Consider the following 23,628-nt stretch of genomic DNA (forward strand, 5'->3'; position numbering starts at 1 on the left):
TGCGCCTGCACCTTGGTCTCTATATGCATGTGGTGGGGAGTGGGGGCGGTTCTGTCTGAATCCTCCTCCCTCCCCAACCCTTCCTGTGTCGCTCTGCCTTGGCCTCAGTTTCTCTGTCTCTGGCCCACAGGGAGTCTCTGTTTCCCTCTTTCTTGCTCTTCCTCTCTTCCCCCAATCTCTGTCTCTCTCTGATATTCTCGCTTTTCTCCTCTCTCTAGCTCCCATTTTCTGTCCAATTCTGTCCCCCCAACTCTCTGAAAGTGTCTATCACTCACAGTCTCCCTCCCAGGCTCAGCGAGTCCAGCAAGGATAGCCCCCTGTGACCCTCACATCATCGCACATGGCAGGCAGGCCTGGGGCCTGGTCCTGCCCATCTGGGAGGCTGAGGCCAGAGGGGTGGTCTTGTGCACATGGTCACTGGCTGGCAAGGGCTGGGGAAGCTGGATGAGAATCCCAGCCTGCGTGGTCCAGCAGGCAGGATGTAGCTGCTTGTAGCCAAGTGCCTGAAGTGGGGACCCTGCCACACCTCTCCAGCCCCAGCAACGAACCTCAAATGGCTCACAGCAGGCACACACTGGTGCTCCTATCCTGTGTCCTCTGAGACCCCTCTGTCCTGCCCCATGGCACTCAGAGCAGGTGCAAGGCTTCGCATGAGGCCAAGGGAGCTCCTGTCTACCTTCCAGCCCTCTTGTTGGGCTGGGAGACTCTGAAAGGTTAGCTAAGTCTTGGGTGGGGGGGCCTCGAAGAGGGTGCCCACCTTCTTTCTTCCAACTTTCCAACCTCCCTCTTTGGCCGGTTGGGATGACAAAGATATTTCTGAGAAATGCCCGTAGAATTCCTGCCCTGAGTTAGAGCTTTAGTGGGCCTTGTCTGGTCCTCTGCTCCCCAGGGGCCTGAGGATAAGAAAGACACTTGCGAGGAGCAGGTGATATGACTCTGGCCACAGGCATCCCACCAAGCCAGCCCTTGGTGCCCTGGGTGAAGGTTTAACTTTCTCCGGGCAGAGTCAGAAGTGCCCCTTCCTCCTGCACAGGGGAGTTGGGAGGTGGGAAAGGATGGGAGGAGGCCCCCTGCCAATCCCTGCCATTCTCTGTGTCTTGAAAGGACTCCAAGTTTCCTCAGTTTAAAGGGAAAGAAATGAGTTTCACATTGGAAGACTTGATGGGTGTCCAGTGTCTGGGCGCCATTGTTAGCTTCGCAGCCCTGGGGGGAGGGGGACATAAAAGGTGCCCAAGGAGGGGGTGGGAGGCCAGAGAGGTAGGCCCGCCTGGGCTCAGGCTGGGACACCCCACCCTCACCTGCTTCAGAAGCCCCCTTGGAAGCTCCCAGGTAAAACCCCTGCTCCCTCCCTTTATCCCAAACCTCTTTTTTGAGGTTTGGCTGCATTTTTGATCTTAACAAGTTTTTTTCTTTTTTTTTGTCATCTTTGCCAGGGCTTTTACAATGCGATTTCCTTTTATTTTAAAAACGGTGGCTTTCAAGCCTCCTCTCATCTAGGATTGTTTCATGTTTGCAGGTTTCTGGAAGGTTTGGAGCCAGACCCTGGGTGGGCGACTTCCCATCCTTGCTCTGTGCATCGGCTGGGAAGGGGTGGGGGCCTCAGAGAATCAGCCTCCTTTTCGGCCCCCTCCAGCTGGGCCAGAGCGATGGAGAAAGAAGCAGGGGACCCCCACTCGCCTGCCTCCCCTGGACTGCCCACTCTCCACACAGCAGAATACCTTGTTTCAACCTGGGGCAGGTACTTGCACCCTTAGCTGCCCCATCTGTACAGTAGGAATTGCAACTGTACTTGAAGATAATAGAAGTAAGTACTTATTAATATTATAAGTAACAGTACTCTAAGATAATAGCAATAAGCACTTAGTAAGTACTTATTGGGCTTCCCTGGTGGCTCAGATGGTGAAGAATCTGCCCACAAAGCAGGAGAAATGGGTTCCATCCCTGGGTTGACAAGATCCCCTGGAGGAGGGCATGGCAACCCACTCCAGTATTCTTGCCTGAAGAATTCCATGGACAGGGGAGCTTGGGCTACCGTCCATGGGGCTGCAAAGAGTTGGACACAACTGAGCAACTAAGCACAGCATAGCACAGTATAAGTAGTAATACTATCAGATGACACATGGGAAGTGCCTGGCACAGAGCCTTCCTGGCACAGAATGGAGGATTAAGAATGGTACCTTTATAAGAGAGCAGGCCCTTGATCTCCCAGACCTCAGACAGCTGACTTAGCTCTGTATCCAGCGTCATCTGCTGCTTCAGCATCTGCTCCTTTCAAAGTGCCAGCTAGGTGGCATGACTCACCTTGCACCTTCCCCATTCTGGATCTTTACTGACCCTGCCCCTCTTCCCTGGGCCATTCTCCACACCCCCTCCTCATGCCAGAAGCCTTCTCCATCCCTCAAGGGTCAGCTCAGTGCCACGTGCTCTGGGGTATCTTCCTTCATCTCCTCCAACTCAGATAAGTAGTAATCACACCTTCTTCCATAGTTGCATGATTGAATTCAGTTTTTATTTTATTCAGGGATGCAGGAAGTGTGGGTTTGGCTTGGCTCTGGAAGCAGGAAGATACAAAACAGAATCCAATTTTTGGTAGGTGCTAGCTTCCCCATTTTCCTATCTGTGCACCCATGATCATATGCCTTAATCCCTTGGAACCTCAGTTTCCTCATCTGTAGATGGGGATGGCTGTACCCTCTGTAGCATAAGCTCTAGGACAGAGTGGCCCTGTTTCTTACACTCTGCTGTGTTTCCAGCAGAAGTACATAGCAGGTTTCAACAAACAACTTACCATCAATGAAGGATCACTGGGTTTGTAGAATTCTTTACTTGATGGTAATCCGCTTTATCATGTCCATTATCGTTGAGAAATTCATTCATTCACTGATTCATTAAAGGATGCAAAGATTGAGTGGCTATTATGTACAGGGCACTGGGTCAGGAACAGGAGACCTCCAGAGGAATGGGGGACATTTCCGCCTTTGATGTTGAAGCTGAAACTCCAATACTTTGGCCACTTCATGTGAAAAGTTGACTCATTGGAAAAGACCCTGATGCTGGGAAGGATTGGGGGCAGGAGGAGAAGGGGATGACAGAGGGTGAGATGGCTGGATGGCATCACTGACTCGATGGACATGAGTTTAGGTAAACTCCGGGAGTTGGTAAGGGACAGGGAAGCCTGGCGCGCTGCGATTCACGGGGTCGCAAAGAGTTGGACACGACTGAGCGACTGAACTGAACTGAACTGAGGGATTAAAGAGGAGACGGATCTGTAGGCAAGAGTGATGCTGTCCCATAACATGTGACATGGCAGCGATGGACCTGACTATCCCATAGTTCAGAGACCATATGAAGTTTTTCTTGTCCATTGCCACCATGAGATACAGCCCATATTTTGCACACTGCGTGCTTAATTGTTCGGTTGTGCTCGACTCTATGGGACCCCATGGAAGCCAGGCCCTTCTCTATGGAATTTTCCAGGCAAGAATATTGGAGCAGGTTGCCATTTCCCACTCCAGGGTGTCTTCCCAACTCAGGGATGGAACCCTCATCTCTTGAGTCTCCTTCATTGGCAGGTGGATTCTTTATACCACTGCACCACCTGAAAAACCTTTGCACACACAAGGCACCTAATAAATGCCCCTGAGTTGAATTAAGAGTGATCCTTAGAAGCCCATTCCTTGAAAGTTGACCCTCAACTTAGCCAATCCCCAGGGCCCTAGAGCCCAAGGCACCCCTCCACTCTATCCTGAACCTATCTTTTGTAAGCTCAGCTGCTCCAGAAAACACAAAGAAGGTGTGGTTTTGGGGACTGCACACACAGTAAGAACTTTGCTGCTTGCTAGACATCAGATGGTCTGTCTGCTGCTTCCCCTCCCCTTTTTTTTCATTTACTTTTTATCACCCCCAGAAAGCAGAACATAAAGCTGACACATCATTTTAGTGTTCCCCAAAGTGAAGATACTCAGATGCTTCTTTCACAATCCAGCTCTGGGGCCCCAGGAACACATCTCAGCTCATGTGTCTGTGAATCCTACACCATGATAGCTCCAAATTTATATTTTGGAGCCCTCTTCTCCAATCAACCCACCTCTCAGCTCTCAGCCCAACCCATGTGGCTCATTTCCCACCTCCAGGTCTTTATGTGTCCTGCCCATTGAGCTTTAAAGGCTTCCATCTCCTTCTCACTATTCGAGTTGATGGTGGACATCTCCCATTGCTTGTGCAGCCTCTCTTCCCATTTGTGGGATCAAGCATACTCTTTTTGCTTATCTTCCTTTGGGGAAGGAAGGACAGGACACTCTCTCACTTGTAGTCCTCGGATATTAGGTGGGAGGAATGTTACCCATTGCCTCCAAGAGTGGAACATGTGACCCAGGGCTGATCAATCACAGCATCAAATCCTTCTGACCATATGATTGGATCATGGATGCTCACATGGCATAAGAGAAGCCAATCAGGCCAACCACCACCTTCCAAAGCCTAGAAAAGATGTCCTCACTGCCACTGGCCACAGAGAGGGGAGGGTAGAAGCTGGTTGCTGGAAGGGATACAGTTTGTAGACAGCCTGACTGCACGATATGATGGCCAGATGGGGAAAGGAGAGCTCTTTAAGTCACTGTATTCAGCTAGTCCTACCTATCCCTGGACTTTCAGTTATAGTCACTGAATTCTGCATACACACACACACACACACACACACACACACACACACACGAGCACATGCACGCATGTGCACAACTACCATTGTTTTTTTATTTTCCCTTAAGCCCTTGGAATTAGATTTTTCATCCCTTATAACAGAAATATCTAACCATTTGCTAGAGCCTCTGATGAATCTGAAACTCTAAGCCCTGGATGCAGGAAGACAGGGAAAATGGCCCCAAAGCCCCTGTGTGGTAGGATTCCAGATACAGGTGCTTTTTTAAACAAATTATCCTCCACTTTTTTCATTGGCCCTGCCTGGTAGAAGGAGGGGGCCTGTCTCCTCCATATTTAAGCTGAGAGGAGGATACCAGAGAATGAAGAATTCCAAACCGCCTTCTCTTCTGCTCTGTGGGCCGGAGGCCACCCTTCTTAGGTTTCTATATTGTTTTACCTTTTGCTTTTTTCAGATTTACCTTCCTAATTAGGTTTCATGCAGGCAAACATATTAGGATTAGTTTGTAATCCTTGAGCTCACAGACAGTGAGGGTGGGATGGCCCTGGAGTGGGCTAGAAGCTGAGAGGAGGTGTTTGCTGTGGAAAACCCACAGGGTGGGGAGCACGTGGGTAACGCGGTGTATCCACACGTGAAAACGGGTCTCAGATAAGTTGTTGATTCATTTGTTTAATTCACTGTTACGAGTCATTAGTTACGTGCCAGGTGTTGGCAAATAGGAAAAGGTACCTGTCTTCCCAGTTTCCAGTGCAGGGAAAAGAAAAGTCAGCAGGAGGAATCAGTCTGGGTGGACAGGCTGGGCTGGTGGGCGCTGAGCTTTGGGGGAAGTCGTGTCCTGTCTTCTGGGGCAGGGGCCCCCACTGTGTCGGCTCCCAACAGGTAGAAGGAACTCATCCGAGAAGGGTGTTCCACGCCCCCTTTGCCTATGTGTGGCCTCCCTGGTTCGAGCAATTATGATTACCCCCCTGCCCCATGCCCGCCCTGCTTCTCAAAGCCCACCCTCCAAGCCGAGCAGCCAGGCCAGGAGTAGGTCCAGGTCATATTGAGGCTGACACCCCCACCCCTCCCGACCATCCGGGCAGGCAAAGGCTTGTCCATCAGTCCAGACTTTCTTGAGGTGAGCCTCCTTGGGGTTCTCAGCATCCCTTCCAGCCAGGGGTCATGGCCAGGGCCCTGTCAATTTCAAGGCAGTGTGCTTTAGGGAGGACAAGGGCAAGCATCAGCTCTTCTCCCTGGCTCCCAGGCACCAGGGCAAATGGGTCCACAGCATGTGAGGTGGAGGCTTGGGGGGTGGGGGAGGTGGGGATGGAGGAGTAGGGGGTGTGGAGGGGTAGCCTTGATGAGGCCCCAAAGGTGCAACCACACTCTTCCCCTAGTCCTTGGTTCCTTTTTGCTGGATGGTTGCCCTCCTAAGAGGGCCTCTTGAAAGGCCCCTTTTTTAACAGAGATCTGCTCTAAGATGGCTAGTGGCTCCACCTCCACAGAGAGGCATCTCTGCAGCTGGCACACAGCTCCTTACAGCCCTGCCAAGTGGGCCTGGAGCTATGGGCCACGCCCCACCCCTGGACCCCTACTTCTCCCATCAGGTAGAGGGGGAGATCTGTTCCAGAGGGCTGGATGCCACCATCACTGCCTTGGGACCAGAGAGCTTTCTGAGCTGCCGTGCCTGGGCCTCTATGGTGAAGGGAAAGCATGGGCACCGGGTGGTGAAGAAAACTTAGGTCTTTGCAGGGTTCCCGGGAGCCTTTGGATGGGGGATGCCTCCCTTGAGGAGAGCAAGGGGCCACCTGCCCTCCAGGCTGCCTGTAATCATCACTATCAAATAGTCATCACAGGGTCCAGAGCTCTCTGAATCCACCCTGAAATTAAAGCCCAGCCTCCTTGGAGTGGGTCAGAGGAAGGGTGCTTATGGTCCATCACTCTCTCTCTTGTGTCGAGGGAACTTACATCTCCTACTAACTGTAAATGGATGAATTAAATGGGGTTTAGATGTTACTACTGGAAACTCTGTCCTCTGCCTAATGACGCTGCAGACCCATTAGTAATTCCTGGGCTTGTGCACAAGCAGGCCTCAAGTGCCTTCTCCCTCCTGGTGGGGTCGTCTCTCCCCACACCCACCCAGGCCCAGAACAACATGGAGGGCTCAGCCTCGGCAGGCGGGGACTTGAGGAGTGACTGCTTCCTGTCTGGGTAGGCAGAGGGCACCAGGAAGGAGGGGTTCTCAACACTGGCTGCACCGTGGCCTCTCCTGGGCAGCTTTGAACAATATGAGTCTTGGTCTTGTCAAGAGATCCCCGTGTCATTGGTGGGGGCAGGACCCTGGGCATGAGTCTCTTTTAAAAGCTCCCAGGTGACTCCGATATACACCTGAGGACCACAGGGTGTCTATCCAGCATGGCTAAAGGGAGCAGCTCTGGTTCGAATTGATGTTGCTAAGGAATGATGTGACCTGCGTCTGCCAGAACCCAGTCAAACTGTCACTCAGTTATTTTAGGGGTCTTTTCAGGCTTGTGTCATGTGGGCTCATAAGCCAAACTGTCAGTTACCAAATGACATAGGACTCTCCATTACGCTTTGGGTTGTCTGTCTGAGAAGATGTTCGGAGTGACCCGGTCCTGCATCTGGAAGCCCTGCTCTCCAGTGCCTTGCTCTCTGTGCCTCCACTGTCCTTTTTAATCACCATGGTGTCAGCCAGACACATCTTAGACCCTTTGCAGACTCCAACCACCTCGATTGGGCCATCCTGTTTGCTGGCCCCGCAGCCACCCCTGAGCCTATGTCTCCAATGCCGATGGGTTGAGCTTGAGCTCCCGAAGGCTCCCCGCATGTTGGAGTCCTCCTAGCCCTGAGCTGCAGTGGGGAGAATTTCCTTCTCCTCCAGTCTCTACTGCTCTCTGTCATTGGTTCTGATGTCTTTCTTGAGTTTCAATAAAAACCATTTTTCTAATTTTTTTGACAGCTTTTCTTGGTCCCAGTTTGGAATATGAATCTGGGGGGTGGGGGTGGATGAGGTCAGGAGAGAAACCTATAAGCCAGAGACTAGAATCCTGGCTGCCTCGCTGCCCCATGCTCAAGCCTTGGCTATAAGGTTAAGCTGGGCTCTCTGGCTCTCCCTTAGGAAGGAATTCTATTCAAATTTTAGTCACTCAGTTGTGTCTGACTCTTTGCAACCCCATGGACTGTAGCCTGCCAGGCTCCTCTGTCCATGAGATTCTCCAAGCAAGAATACTGGAGTGGGTTGCCATTTCTTCTTTCAGGGGATCCTCCCAACTCAGAGATCGAACCCGGGTCTCCTGCATTGCAGGCAGATTCTTTACTGTAAATCATCATGTAGGTGGACTTCTGGTCTACCCCAAACCCAGCTATGTCCTGTTTCCATTGGGATATATGATTTCGGTTCAAGTTGTCCCTTCAAGATCTCAATCTAGCTTGTATCATTGTCCATTCCTGCCATGCCTTGTGCAGGCCCTTTCCACCTCTATCCTGACATCACCCTCAGGCTGGCTGTGTGGAGTTTCAGGTAAAGATGATCACACCCTGAGGAAGAAGAGGGAGTCCTCCGGCACATTTCCCTCATAGCACCAAACCTTGGTGAAAACCTATGAAAATTCCCTTCCACGTCTTTGCATACTTATATTAGTTTCCTAAAGCTGCTGAAACAAATTACTACAAGCTTTTTTTTTTTTTGCATCTGTGCTCAGTTGTGTCCAACTCTTTCTTTGTGACTCTATGGTCTGCAGATCACCAGGCTCCTCAGTCCATGGGATTCTCCAGGTAAGAATACTGGAGTGGGTTGCCATTTCCTCCTCCCAACTCAGGGAGTGAACACATATCTCTAGTGGTTCCTTGCCTTGGCAGGTGGATTCTTTACCACTGGGCCACCTGGGAAGCCCCTACAAGCTTAGTAATTTAAAACAACAGGAATTTATTCTTGCACAGTTTTGGGGCCAGAAGTCCAGAATCAAAGTGTCAGCAGGGCTGTGCTTCCTCCAAAGGCTCCAGGGGACAATTCATTCCTTATCTCTTCCAGCTTCTGGTGGCCCTGGATGTTCCCTGACTTGTGGCCACGTTGCTCCACTCTCTGCCTCCGAGGTCACAAGGCCTCCTCCTCTCCTCTGTGTGTCTCTCAAAAAGGCATTTAGGTGCACCTGACTAATCCAGGATGCTCTCCTCATTTCAAGATCCTTAACTTTATTATGTCTGCAAAGAGCCTTTCACCAAATGAGGTCAGTTAACAGATTCCAGGAGTGGAGGGATGTGGACAAATTGATTTTAGGGCCAAGATTCAACCCACTCTACTGTTCTTTATTTCTGTCAGCAGATACAAGGGTGGTGGGGAAACTGTTCTCGTAGACAAACAAGACCTCCGAGCATCTAACAAAAGGAAATCCATCTGACACTTGAGCGATGCGGCCACCACCTGGCTGTTTAGAGCCTGCTTAGAGGAGGAGAAGTTAGGTCTGCTTTGGGGTTTACTTCTAACACTCTCTCTGGTTGATTTTCCCTCTGTCCCATTTGGTCTTGATTACCTGAATTTTTCTGTGATGGCAGAATTCTGTCATTGTGCCTTGCCCGATATCTGAAACAGCAAGTGGCCTGCCTGGCATTGAAAAGGAAAAAGTTTCTGGAGGACCCACCTGGGGCTAGAAGCCTTGAAGTGCTGTGGGTCTGGGGCTTGTGAAGGGAAGCTGAGATGGGGGAGGGCTGGGTGAAGGCAGGGACTGGGCCCGGAAAGGCCAGAGACGGTCTCCTGAGCCAGACTCCTGGCTCTCAGGGGTAGGGGGAGGTGGTATGTGCATGGGGGCACAGGAGTTATCCACTCTGGGCACTTGGGGTCCTCTTGGGCCCCAACTGAGAAGCCCCTATTGCTGCCTTTCCTGAGCCCCCAGGCCTGAAAGCTAGAGGCCCAGGGAGAATAAAACGGCTTGGGCAAAAAGGCTCCAAGGCAGTTCAAAGACAGAGAGAGACTGGGAATGAAGTTTTCAAGCCACATCCAAGGGGAGGGCTTTTCATCTGCCAGCCTTTGAATCGGGAATCAAGGCAGCAAAGTTACTACCAGGTTAAAGTTTAAATGGCACAGAAAGGGGAGACAGGAAGATGAAACAGCGGCCGTCTGGTCAGGGGAACAAAGCCGGAACCCAGCCTGGGCACCCGGCCGCAGAGGCGCTGAGTTGCAGCAGTCCCAGCAAGGAGGGGCCGTGACGCTGCCATTGTTCAGCTTAAGAAGGAAAGTAATTGAAAGGAAAGGTGAGCCAAGGAGAGGCAGGCAGCGCGTGCGACTGCCTGGATCGTTAGAAAATAATTTAAAGGGAACAGGCCTATCAAGCAGTTTCTCTTATGGAAATGCCATCATTGAAGGGAAAGGAAAGGGAGGGTGGGGGAAGCCTTTTCATTCTTTGTAAAAGAGTGAGGTTTTTTTTTTTTTCACTCACCAAGTGTGCACTTGAATTCCCTTTAGTTTGCAAATTTGCTTTACTCCCTAATGCCTGGGCTGGGGTGGGACGGGGTCTTCTCCAGAACCTTGGGGGTTTGGGGAGCTGGGTGTTTTGGAGGGACCACAAGGCTGCAGAAAAGACCCTGGTGCTGGGAAAGATTGAAGGCAGGAGGAGAAGGGGACGACAGAGGATGAGATGGTTGGATGGCATCACCGACTCAATGGACATGAGTTTGAGAAAGCTCCAGGAGATGGTGAAGGACAGGGAGGCCTGGTGTGCTGCAGTCATGGGATCGCAAAGAGTTGAACATGACCGAGTGACTGAACAACAACAAGGATGTGCAGCCATTTCATTCGGAGACAGATTCCCTGCTTCCTTGGGGAGCTTAGCCCTTGTGTGGAGCTGCCTGCTCCCTCTGCATCTGAAGTGCCTCTAGGGTGTGTGCTGTGCTGTGATAAGTTGGTTCAGTCATGTCCAACTCTTTGCGATCCTATGGACTGTAGCCCGCCAGTCTCTTCTGTCCATGAGGATCTTCCCAACCCAAGGATTCAACACTCGTCTCTTATGTCTCTTGCATTAGCAGGCAAATTCTTTAACACTAGCACCACCTGGGAAGCCCCTAGTGTACCGTTGTTTAACTGGCTACCAACTCCAACTTCTGAAGATAAGAACATGTGTCCTGCCCCTGGGGACACAGTTGTACCTTACATCCGCACCTTTCTACATGAAACTTCCCCATCTCCCATATCTGATTGGACACAAGAGGAACCTCCCTGATCATGGTGTTTCAGTCTTCTGGAGCTAAGACACATTAAAAAATCTCAACATGCATCAAGCACCTGTCTGTGCCAGATAAAGTCTAGTAAGACATAGATCTTTATGTTTAGGAAACTACAGTCTAACTGATGCTAAGTTACTGAAGCTGAAACTCCAATACTTTGGCCACCTGCTGCGAAGAACTGACTCATTGGAAAAGACCCTGATGCTGGGAAAGATTGAAGGCAGGAGGATAAGGGGATGACAGAGAATGAGATGGTTGGATGGCACCACTGACTCGATGGACATGAGTTTGAGCAAGCTTCAGGAGTTGGTGATGGACAAGGAAGCCTGGCATGCTGCAGTTCATGGAGTCACAAAGAGCCAGACATGACTGAGTGACTGAAATGAAGTTGCTTCAGACTCTGTGCAACCCTATGGACTGCAGCCCACCAGGCTCCTCTGTCCAAGGGATTCTCCAGGGAAGAAGACTGGAATGGGTTGCCATTTCTTACTCCAAGGTATCTTCCTGACCCAGGAATCTAACTCTCATGTCTTATGTCTCTTGCATTGACAGATGGGTTCTTTACCATTAGTACCACCTCAGTGGTGAGAAAATAAACAATAACAATACAAACTGATAAAAACTAAGACAGAAGCATTGTGGCTGGGGTTGGGGTGGGGTGTGGATGGGGCATAGCAGGAGTGCTTAACCTGGTCTGTGGGTCATCAGAGAAGGCTGCCTGAAGGAGATGATATTTGAACTGAGTTGTGAAGATTCATTTGCCATTAGTGAGGGAGCTTCTACTTCCAGCTGAGATGGAGTAGCATGAACTAGATTTACCCCCTGCCTGAAACAACCAAGAAACCAAACAAAATACAGGAAACAATGGTTTGCAAGACATTGAACATTAAGAAATGAAGGGCAGTTTTCCCTGAGAGATGGGCACCAAATGAACAAAGTGCTATGATTGCTCCAGCTTATTGCCTTGAGAGAGTTTCCAGGATATGACACAGGAGGAGAAACCTGGAGGAGACTGGGAGACTCCTTGTGTTGAAGAGACAGAGCTGAGAGCTGGGAGACCAAGGCAGCTGGAGTTTGCAGGAAAAACAAGCTGAAAGGGGAAATTTGCACAGAGACAGAACGCTGGAGACCTGCAGGGGCCCCTCCTAAGTATTTAGCAAAACATCAATCAGCACATGCACGTGGGGAAGGTAACTGAGGCCCAGCGAAGATCCATAGAAGGGGTCAGAGTGAACAGTGCTCTAGACTAGCCCAGAATAAAGCACAAAATTATTTCTAGAAATACAAAAAATATCCAACATGCAAAAAGATAAAATGTATTATGTTTGGCATCTGTTTACAAATTACCAGTCATGTAAAGAAGCAGGAGAATGAGACCCAGGATGAAGAGAAAAGTGACTCAATCAAAACAGACCTAGAACTGGTACAGGTGTTAGATTTATCAGGGAAGGATATTAAAATAGTTCTGATGACATTCTATATGTTCAAACAGTTAATTAGAGAAATGGAAGACATGAAAAAGACCTAGATCAAACAAACTACTAGAAATGAAGACCACAATTACTGAGACTGAAGAGTATACTGGACAGGATTAAGGAGGAGCTTACACACTGTAGAATACAAGATTAGTGAACTTAAAGACAGAGCAAAGGAAACTTTCCAAAATGAAAGAAAGAGAAAAAACAATAAAGACTGTAAATAACATAAATGAATTGTGACACAGTATTCAGTGGCCTAATATACATGTAATTAGAGTTCCTTAAGGAGATGGTAGATGCAGTAAACACAGCTGAAGAAATAGTAGCTAAAATTTCCCCCAATTTTATAAGAATTATAAACCTATGGGTCTAAAAATGTTCAATGACTCCAAGCACAAGAAACACAAAGAAAACTACACCAAGGCACATCATACCCAAATTGTTCAAGATCAGTCTTAAAAAGAAAAATTTTAAAGACTCAAGATAAAAAACACATTATGTACAGAGGATTATAGCAGATTTCTCACTGGAAACAATGCAAATAAGAGCAACCTCTTTAAAACATTGAAAGACTGTCAACTCAGAATGTTCTCCTAATGAAAATATTTTTCAAAAATGGAGGCAAAATAGAGACCAGATTCTGAAAATATAGTGGAGTAGGAAGCACCAGAAATCTGTTCCTCTACCTAGAATATAATTACATCGGCAGAATCTGTCTGATATAATTACTTTGGAATTCTGGAGTCTATTGAAAGCTTGCAACTTCCAAGGGAAGACTTGGGTGGTAAACTGCAGTTAATTTTGGTCAGCTTCAGCTTGTCATATGGTTGCAGCTCTCCATCTCTCATCCTCTGCAGCCTTGCATGTTTTCCTGAAGCAGCTTGAATGCAGCTTGTGGGATTCAGGATGAGCACAAAAGACCCTGTCCTCCAAATGCAGGAAATTTGTGCTCTGATTGATTGCTGATTGGTGCATTTAATCACAGAGATGCAAAGAGGTGGGCAGCTGTTTTAGTTGCACCCTCTTGCATTGTGATAAGCACCTTTCCCTCCAGTTGAAGTGACTTCCAGGGGACTTAAAGGGCCAAAACCTTTCCTACTTTCATTTTTTTCTTTTCCCTTTTTTGGGAGCCAGACATTAAAGTCTAGGATATTCATAAGCAGCTGCATATGTAGAGAAAATTAGAAAGTGACCACACATGCTTAGGGAAAGACATAGGCTCAGAAGGACCTTAATTCCGGAAGGAACTTAAATTTCACCACAGGCGGATCTTTGGTAAAAAGATAGCCAACAATAATAAAGGAAAACCCAGTAAACTAAATAATGACAAACCCCAGCAAAACCTGAGGAAGAGAGAGAATCTGATTTCCAGAGCTACTACATTATTAGATTTAAACATTCAGTTTTCAACAAAAACATTACAAGGCATACAAAGAAACAGGAAAATATAATCTGTTCAATAGGGAAAAGATGTCAACAAAAACTGTCCTTTAAAAAGATTGGAAGGCACACCTATTAGACAGAAGGGAGTGACAGAGGATGAGATGGTTGGATGGCATCATCGACTCAATGGATATGAGTCTGAGCAAACTCCAGGAGATAGTGAAGGACAGGGAAGACGGGTGTACTGCAGTCCATGGGGTCACAGAGAGTCAGACATGACTGAGTTACTGAACAACAACAACTAGACAAAGAGTTTAAAACAACCGTCTTAAGGACACGGAAAGAACTAAAGGAAGATGTGGTGAAAGTCAAGAAAATAATGTATGAACAAAGTGGAAATATCAAAAAGAGATAGAAAAAGGAAACAAAAAGAAATTCTGGAGCTGAAAATATAATAAATTAAAAGTTCACTAGAGGAATTCAAGGGCATATTTAAGCAGGCAGAACAAAGAATCATCAAATTTGAACACAGGAAAATGAAAATGACCAAATCTGAGGAACTAATAGAAACAAAGATTGAAGAAAAGTGAAGGGAGACTAGAGGACCTGTAGAACACCATCAAACAGATCAATATACACAGGAGAGAGGGAGAAGGGAAGAAATAATGGCCGAGAACTTCCCCAATTTAATGAGAGATATGAATATAAACATCTAGGAAGCTCAACAAATTCCAAGTAAGACGAACTCAAAGAGACCCACATCAAGACACACTGTATTTAAACTTTCAAAAGTCAAAGGCAGAGAATCTAGAAAGAAGCAAAAAAGAGGTGGATCATCACGTACGAAGGATCTTCAATAAGAATATCAGCAGATTTCTCATCAGAAGCTTTGGAGGCCAGAAAACCGTGGGCTGATCTATTCAATATGCTAAAAGAAAAACTGTCAGCTGAGAATCTTATATCCAGCTAAGCTCTCCTCCAAAAGTGAAGGCGAAATTTAGACATTCCCAGATGAACAAAAAGTGAGGGAGTTTGTTTACTCTAGACCTGCCCTATAAGAAAGGAATTGCTTCAAGGAGTAATGAGAGGACACTAGACAGTAACTTGAAGCCATATGGAGAAATAAAGATCTCAATAAAGTAAATACATGGGAAATTATAAAAACTAGCATTACTTTTTATGCCTACTTTTCTATACATGACTTAAGAGACTAATGCATTTAAAAATCAAAGGTAGTACTATCATAATTTTGGTTTGTAACTCCATATTTTGTATTCTATGTAACTTAAGAAGCAAATGCATTTCAAAGAATTAGTTTATGTTTGGGGTCACACAATGTTTAAAGATGTAATTTTGTGGCATGAGCAACCATAAAGGGTAGAGATGGAGTTGAAAGGGGCAGAGTTTTTGTATGGTAACGAGGTTAAGCTGATATAAATTCAAACTGGAGTGTTCAACTAGAGTGTTAAAACTTTAAGGTGCTAAATGAAACCCCTGTGGTAACCCCAAAGAAAATAGCTATAGGATATATACAAAAGGAAATAAGAAAGAAATTCAAACATTTTACAAAAATCAACTAAATATGAAAGAACAGTAATGTAGGAAATGAGGGTCCAAAAACACCCCCAAACTAGAAAACAAAAAGCAAAATGACAGAAGTCCCTCCTTGTTAATAATTACTTTATATGTGAATAAATTAAACTCTCCAGTTAAAAGGCAGAGATTGGAAGCATGGATAAAAACACATAATTCAATTATATACTCTGTAAGAGAGACACACTTTAAGCCTGAAGACACAAAGCTAAGTTGAAAGTGAAAAAGTGGAAATAAATACTCCATACAATACTAAGCAAAAGGGAGCAGGGGTGGTTATACTAATGATGGTGGTGGTAGTTTAGTCACTAAGTCATGTTCGATTCTTGTGACTCCATAGACTATAGCCTGCCAGGCTCCATTGTCCATGGGATTTTCCAGGCAAGAATACTGGAGTGGATTGCCATTTCCTTCTCCGGGGTATCTTCACGATCCAGGGATCAAACCCGCGTCTCCTGCATTGCAGACGGAGTATTTACTGACTTAGCCATGAGGCTATACTAATTCTAGACAAAATAGATTTAAAACAAAAAACAGAAGAGAGAAAGAAGTCCTTTGTACATTGAGCTTTAATTATAGATGTAACAATCATAAACATTTATGTACCTAATGAAAAACCATCAAGATATATGAAGCAAATACTGATAGAATTTAGAGGAGAAATAGACAGCTTTACAATAATAGTTGGAGACTACAATACCCCATTCTCAATGATGGATAGGACAACCAGACTGATGATAAAGAGAGAACATGGGACTTAAACAACACAATAAGTCAACTAGTTAAAACAGACATACACAAAACATTCTACCCAACAACAACACATATACATTCTTCTCAAGTACACGTGGGACATTTCTAGGGTAGACTGTATGTTTGACCACAAATTAAGTACAACAGATTTAAAATGATAGATATTGTACAAGGATGAAGTCAGAAATCAACAACAGAAGTAAAGCTAGAAAATCCACAAATTTGTGGAAATTAAACAGCATTCTCTTAAGCAACCAACGAATCAAAGATTAAATCACAGATGAAATTAAATAGTACATAGAGAAAAATGAAAATAAAAGCACAATATCCCACAACTTATGGAACACAGTGAAAGCAGTGTTAAGGGGGGAAATTAATAACTACAAACACTTGCATTAAAAAATGAGAAAGATCTCAAATCAACAACCTAGCTTTACACCTTTGTCGTTGTTGTTCAGTCACTAAGTCGTGTCTGACTCTTTGTGACCCCATGGACTGTAGCAAGAAAGCTTTACACCTTAAGCAACTAAAAAAAGAAGAACAAACTAAACCTAGCAGAAGGAAGGAAATAATAAAGACTAGAGCAGAAATAAATAAACTAGTAATTAAGAAAACAACAGAGAAAGTCAATGAAACTAAAAGTTGGTTACTTGAAAAGATCAACAAAATTGATAAACTTTATTTTGATTGACTAAGAAAAAAGAAAAAAGACTCAAATTACTAAAATTAGAAATGAAAATGGGACATTACTACTGATTTGTTGTTGCTGTTATTGTTCACTTGCTAAGTCATGTCTGATTCTTTGCAACCCCATAGACTATAGCACACCAGGCTTCCCTGTCCTTCACTATCTCCCAAAGTTTGCTCAGATTCATGTCCATTGAGTCAGTGATACTATCTAACCATCTCATCCTCTGCCTCCCTCTTCTCATTTTGCCTTCAGTCTTTCCCAGCATCAGGATCTTCTCCAGTGAGTCAGCTCTTTGCATCAAGTGACCAAAGTATTGAAGCTTCAGCTTTAGCATCAGTCCTTCCAATGAATATTCAGGGTTGATTTCCTTTAGGATTGACTGGTTTCATCTCCTTGCAGACCAAGGGACTCTCAAGAGTCTTCTTCAGCACCACAGTTTGAAAGCATCAGTTCTTCAGTGCTCAGCCTTCTTTACGGTCCAGCTCTTAACATCTGTGCATGACTACTGGAAAAACCACAGCTTTGACTGTATGGAACTTTGTTGGCAAAGTGATGTGTTTGCTTTTTAATACCCTGTCTAGTTTTGTCATAGCTTTCTTTCCAAGGAGCAAGTGTCTTTACAGAAATAAAAAGGGTTATAAGAAAGCTTATAAGAAAGAACAATTGTACTCTAACAAATTGGATAATCTAGATGCAGGGAAAATTCCTAGAACCACAAATCTATCAATACTAAGTCACAAAGAAATAGAAAATTTGAATAGACCTATAAATGGTAACAAAATCAAGTCAGTAATAAAAAATCTCCTGGCAAATAAAAGCCCTGGACCTGGTGGCTTCAGTGGTGAATTCTACTAAATGTTTAGGGAAGAACTAAGAGCAACATTTCTCAAACTTTTCTAAAATACTGAAGACAGGAAACACTTCCTAACTCATTCTATGAGGCTGGTATTCTTAACTCATCCGAATCAGACAATCACTACAAGGAAAGTACAGACCAATATGCCTTATGAACATTGATGCAAGACCCTCAGCAAAATATTAGCAAGTCAAATGCAACAGCATATCAAAAAGATTACGACCAAGTGGGATTTATTCCTGGAACTGTAAGGATGATCCAACATGTGACAGTAGATCAATGTGATGCACCACACTAACAGAACAAAGAAAAGAACCACATGATCCTCTCAACTGATGCCGAAAAATTACTTAACAAAATTCAACACCATTTCTTGATAAAAACATTCAGCAACCTGTGAACAGAAGGAAACTACCTCAACAAAATAAAAGTCAAATCTGAAAATGATCACCTTAGGAGACACAGAAAACACTTTTGGTAACATTTAGTATCCTTTCCTGATAAACTTTCTCCACAAATTACAAGTAGAAGAGAACTTTATCTTGAAAACCTTAGAGCTAACATATTTAATGATGAAAGACTGAATGCTTTCCTCCTAAAATAGGGGACAAGACAAGGATGTCTACTCTTACTGCTTCTATTCAATACTATCCTGGAGGCTCTAGAAGTAAAATAGTGGGGAAAGAGAATGAAAAAGAAAGAAAGAAAGGGGGAAGATGGGAAGAGAGAGAACAAGGGGATCTATATTGAAGAAGAAGTAAAAAAAACCTTTATTGTAAATGACATAGTTGTATATATAGAAAATCTGATGGAATCTATAATATAGCTATTAGAATTAATAAAGATGTTTAGTGGAGTTACAAGAAACAAGATCATTTTACAAAAAACCAATTGTATTTTTGTATATTAGCAAGGAGGGGCTTCCCAGGTGGCACTAGTGGTAAAGAATCTGCCTGTCAATGCAGGAGACATAAAAGACATGGGTTCAATCTCTGGGTCTGGAAGATCCCCTGGAGGAGGGCATGGCTATCCACTCCAGTACTCTTGCCTGGAGAATCCCATGGACAGAGGAGCCTGGCAGTCTATAGTCCATAGGGTTGCAAAGAGTCGGACACTACTGAAGCAGCTTAGCACAGCAACATACTAGCAAGGAACAGTACGGAATTAAAATTTAAAGTGTCATTTACAGTGGTATAAAACTTTGAAAAATAAATAAACCTGACAAAAAGGGGTGCAAGAGTTATACACTAAAAACCACAAAACACTGCTGAGAAAAATTTTTGTAAAAACTAAATAAATAGATATGCCTTGTTTACAAGTCATCAGACTCAGTATTCTTGAGATGTCAAATCTTCCCAAATTTATCTACAGATTCAAAGCAATCCCATCCAAAATTCTGCAGATTTTTTGTTGTTGAAATTATCAAGCTGATTCTAAAATTCATTTGGAGAAGCAAAGGGAGGACACAGAAGAGACAAAACAACTTTGCAAAAGACAAAGTTGGGAACTACAATGACCTTATATCAAGTCTTACAAGAAAGCCACAGTAATCAAGAGAGTGTGGCACTGGTATAACAATCAAGAGATGAATGAAACGGAGAAACCAGAAATAAGGCTCTCTCCATATATGTGGAAAACTGATTTTTGGCTAAGGCACAAATGTAGAGAAAAGACAGTTGTTTCAGCAAATACTGTTGAAACAATTGGATATCCATATGCAAAAATATGAACTCTGATTCGCACTTCTCATCGGATACAAAATTTAATACAAAATTAATCATAAATCTAAGTGTATAATATAAATTTCTGAAAAAAAAAACACATGAGAAAATTTGTGAGCTTGGGTTGGCAAAGATTTCTTAGAAATGGCACCAAAGCCATGATCTTTTAAAGCAAACGCTGGATAAATTGGACTTTGCTCTTTAAAACTGTTCTCTGAAAAGTTCCATTAAAAGAATGAAAAGACAAATGACAGAATCTGATCAAATATTGTCAATCATATATCTGATAAAGGATGTGTTTCTAAAATATATAAAGAATTTTCAAAATTTAATAATAACCATAATAAACCAGTAGAAAATGGCAAACGATCTGAACAGAAATTTTACCAAAGAAGAGGTGTGGATGGCAAATAAGCCCACTGAAAGATGCGCAGCATCATTTGCTGTTAGAGAAATGAAAAATCACTACCACCAATCATCTGTTAGAATGGCTAAAATGAACAAGGCTGACCATATCAAGTGTTGGTTAAGATGTGGAAAAACTAGAACTCCCTTTTATGTTGACTTGAAAAACAATTTAGTAGTTTCTTAAAAATTTAAACACATACTTGTCATGCAATCTGGCCACTCTACTCCTAGAGATTTACCAGGGGAAGTGAAAGAATATGTCCAATCAAAAACTTACATGGGAATGTTCATTACAGCTTTGTTTTTAATAGCAACAGACTGGCAGCCACCAGTTGGGTGAATGGATAAGCAAAATGTGATGTATCTATACATTGGAATACTCCTTAGCAATAGGAAAAAATGAGCTACTGATACAACCTCAAAATAATCTTGCCAGGTGAAAGAAAACAGATATAAAGTTGTATATATCATATGATTCAACATATATAAGACTCTTTGTGACACTATGGACTGTATCCCACCAGGCTCCTCTGTCCATGGGATTCTCCAGGCAAGAATACTGCAGTGAGTTGCCATGCTCTCCTCCAGGGGATCTTCCCAACCCAGGGATCAAACCCGGGTCTCTTATGTCTCCTGCATTGGCAGGAGGGTTCTTTACCACTAGTGCCACCTGGGAAGTCCAAATAAAACTCGAGAAACAGCAAACTCATCTACAGAGATAGAAAACCAATCAGTGGTTGCCTGGGTCCTGGAGCAAGGGTGAGTAGGAGGAGTCAGAGAGTCAGGAGGCAACTTGAGTGGTGATTGACACCATGGGAATGGTTTCAGTGGTGTGTACATGGGTCAGATCTTGGTCTTGGCACAATGTACACCTTAAATGGGTAAAATTTATCATGTCTAAATTGTACCTCATTCCAATCCCAATTTGTGCCTGGAAAATCCCATTAACAGAGGAGCCTGGTGGGTTACAGTCCATGGGGTTGCAAAGAGTCGGACATGACTGAGGACACACACACACCCAATCCCAAAGAAGGGCAATGCCAAAGAATGCTCAAACTACAGCACAATTGCACTCACTTCACATGCTAGCAAAGTAATGCTCAAAATTCTCCAAGCTAGGCTTCAATAGTACCTGAACCGAGAAATCGCAGATGTTCAAGCTGGATTTAGAAAAGGCAGAGGAAGCAGAGATCAAGTTGCCAACATCCGTTGAACATAGAAAAATCAAGAGAATTCTGGAAAAACATGTACTTCTGCTTCATTGGCTATGCTAAAGCCTTTGACTATGTGGATCACAACAAACTGGAAAATTCTGAAAGAAGTAGGAATACCAGACCATCTCACCTGCCTCCTGAGAAATGTGTATGCAGGTCAAGAAGCAACAGCTAGAATCGGACACGAACAATGGACTGGTTCAAAATTGGGAAAGGAGTACATTAAGGCTGTATATTGTCACCCTGCTTATTCAACTTATACACAGAGTATATCATGCGAAATGCCAGGTTGGATGAAGCTCAAGCTGGAATCAAAATTTCTAGGAGAAATATCAGTAATCTCAGACATGCTGATGACATCACACTTATGGCAGAAAGAGAAGAGGAACTAAAGAGCTTCTTGATGAAGACGAAAGAAGAAAGTGAAAAAGCTGGCTTAAAACTCAACATTCAAAAAAACCAAGATTATGACATCCAGTCCCATCACTTCATGGCATATAGATGAGGAAACAATGGAAACAGTGACAGACTTTATTTTCTTGGGCTCCAAAATCACTGCAGATGGAGACTGTAGCCATGAAATTTAAAAGACAATTTCTCCTTGGAAGAAAAGCTATGACTGACTTAGACAGCATGTTAAAAAGCAGAGACATTACTTTGCCGACAAAAGCCTGTCTAGTCAAAGCTGTGGTTTTTCCAGTGGTCATGTATGGGTACGAGAGTTGGACCATAAAGAAAGCTGGGTGCCAAAGAATTGATGCTTTTGAATTGTGGTGTTGAGAGTCCCTTGGACTGCAAGGAGATCAAACCAGTCTGTCCTAAAGGAAATCAATTCTGAATATTCATTGGAAGGACCGATGTTGAAACTCCAATCCTTTGGCCACCTGATGCGAAGAACTGACTCATTAGAAAAGACCCTGATGCTGGGAAAGACTTAAGGCAAGAGGAGAAGGGGACGACAAAGGATGAGATGGTTGGATGGCATCACTGACTCAATGGACATGCATTTGAGCAAGCTCTGGCAGATGTTGAAGGGCAGGGAAGCCTGGCGTGCTGTAGTCCATGGGGTCACAAAGAATCAAAGACAACTGAGTGATGAAACAACAACAATTATACCTCAATAATGTTGTTTTCTAAAAAGGGATATAGTGAGGGAGAAAGAAGGGGAAAATGCTCCAGGCAGAGGTGTAAAGCCTAGATAAACCCTGGAGGTCAGAATGAGAGAGCTTCTAAGAAGTGAGAAGGGTTCAGTGTGGCTGGAGAATGGGGCAGGAGACATGAAGCGATTCTTGGTCCCTTGTTATCTGCTTTTAATACATTCTGTGCATCCTTCCAGAGTCTCTGGGAAGCTTCAGATAGTTCCCAGGCCTGACCCACTGTGATCCTGTTTTTTCTGCTTCTTACACCTTCCCGTGACTCTCAGTCACTGTGGAGATATTCAGATAAGCCTGACCCTGGAAATTGGAGCTCAGAACGGTGAGGCAGGGCCTGGAGGAAGGAGGCTGTTGGCTGAAGTGTCAGGGTCAGGAGACCAGAGGCTGGAGGGCATGGCCTGAGGGGTCAGGGAGATGAGTCCTAGACCACATTCCAGTGTTGCTTCAGAACCTCCTTGCTGGACAATCAGGGTATCTATGTCAATTCACAAAAGCTGATGTGCGGAAAATTCATGTAACAAGTCCAGTTTGCTGAATGAGCGAACCATCAGACACACTCCTTAGGCATGGCCTAGCAGAGTTCTCTGTAGCAATTTCAAATCCGAGGGCGGGTGGGATGGGGGAGTGCACAGGCACTTAGCAAGCCGTGTTTAGCACAGCCCGTGCCCTGCCACAAGCAGTGGCAGCATCAGAGTGAAGATCCGAGATGCGGAACTGAAACTCCCAGAGCAGCGCTCTGTTGCTGTGTCGGCTGGCCACTAGGTGAACTGATCTTCCACAGCGTGATTTCTACAAATCAGCCTGTAGCTCCTGGAGCAAGTGGCTCACACTGATGCGATTCTCTGAGGGAGAGCAGACGTCCAGACATTGTTCCCACCCCACTGCCGAAGTCAGAAGGTGTTCTGGGAGGTTCTGGGTTGGGGCTGCTGTCTGGAGCCTGCCTTGGGCCTGCACTGGGCTGGGGGTGCCAGATGGGATGCAGACAGAGGCAAAAAGGGAGAAGGCAGGATTTTCCATGGGAACTGAAAGACAGGAAAAGTCCACGGGCAACAGGGCCAGGAAACAAGACGGTCTAAGAATGAACCACAGTGTGGCAACATGAACAGGACTTGGGGGTTCAGCAGAGGGAGAGACTGGGCCAGAGGGCAGCAGGCCCCATAAGTGGCTTTTTGGGGAGACAGGATTGAAATGGGTCTCCAAGATGAATTTAGATTTGGATAGGAAAAGAAGAATGTTCTGGGTAGAGCGAACATCCCAAAGCTGAAAGCAGGGGATGAGACATACAGTGTCCAGTATATTCTCTGACTCTTTGCGACCCCATGGACTGCAGCATGCCAGGCCTCCCTGTCCCTCACTAACTCCTGGAGCTCACCCAACTTCATGCTCAGTGAATTGGTGATGCTATCCAACCATCTTATCCTCTGTCACCTTCTTCTCCTTTTGCCTTCAATCTTTCCTAGCGTCAGAGTCTTTTTCAATGATTCGGCTCTTCGCATCAGGTGGC

This window comes from Giraffa tippelskirchi, chromosome 7 (assembly GCF_054371585.1).
Source record: "Giraffa tippelskirchi isolate mGirTip1 chromosome 7, T2T-mGirTip1v1.2.pri, whole genome shotgun sequence".
Lineage (NCBI taxonomy): Eukaryota > Metazoa > Chordata > Mammalia > Artiodactyla > Giraffidae > Giraffa > Giraffa tippelskirchi.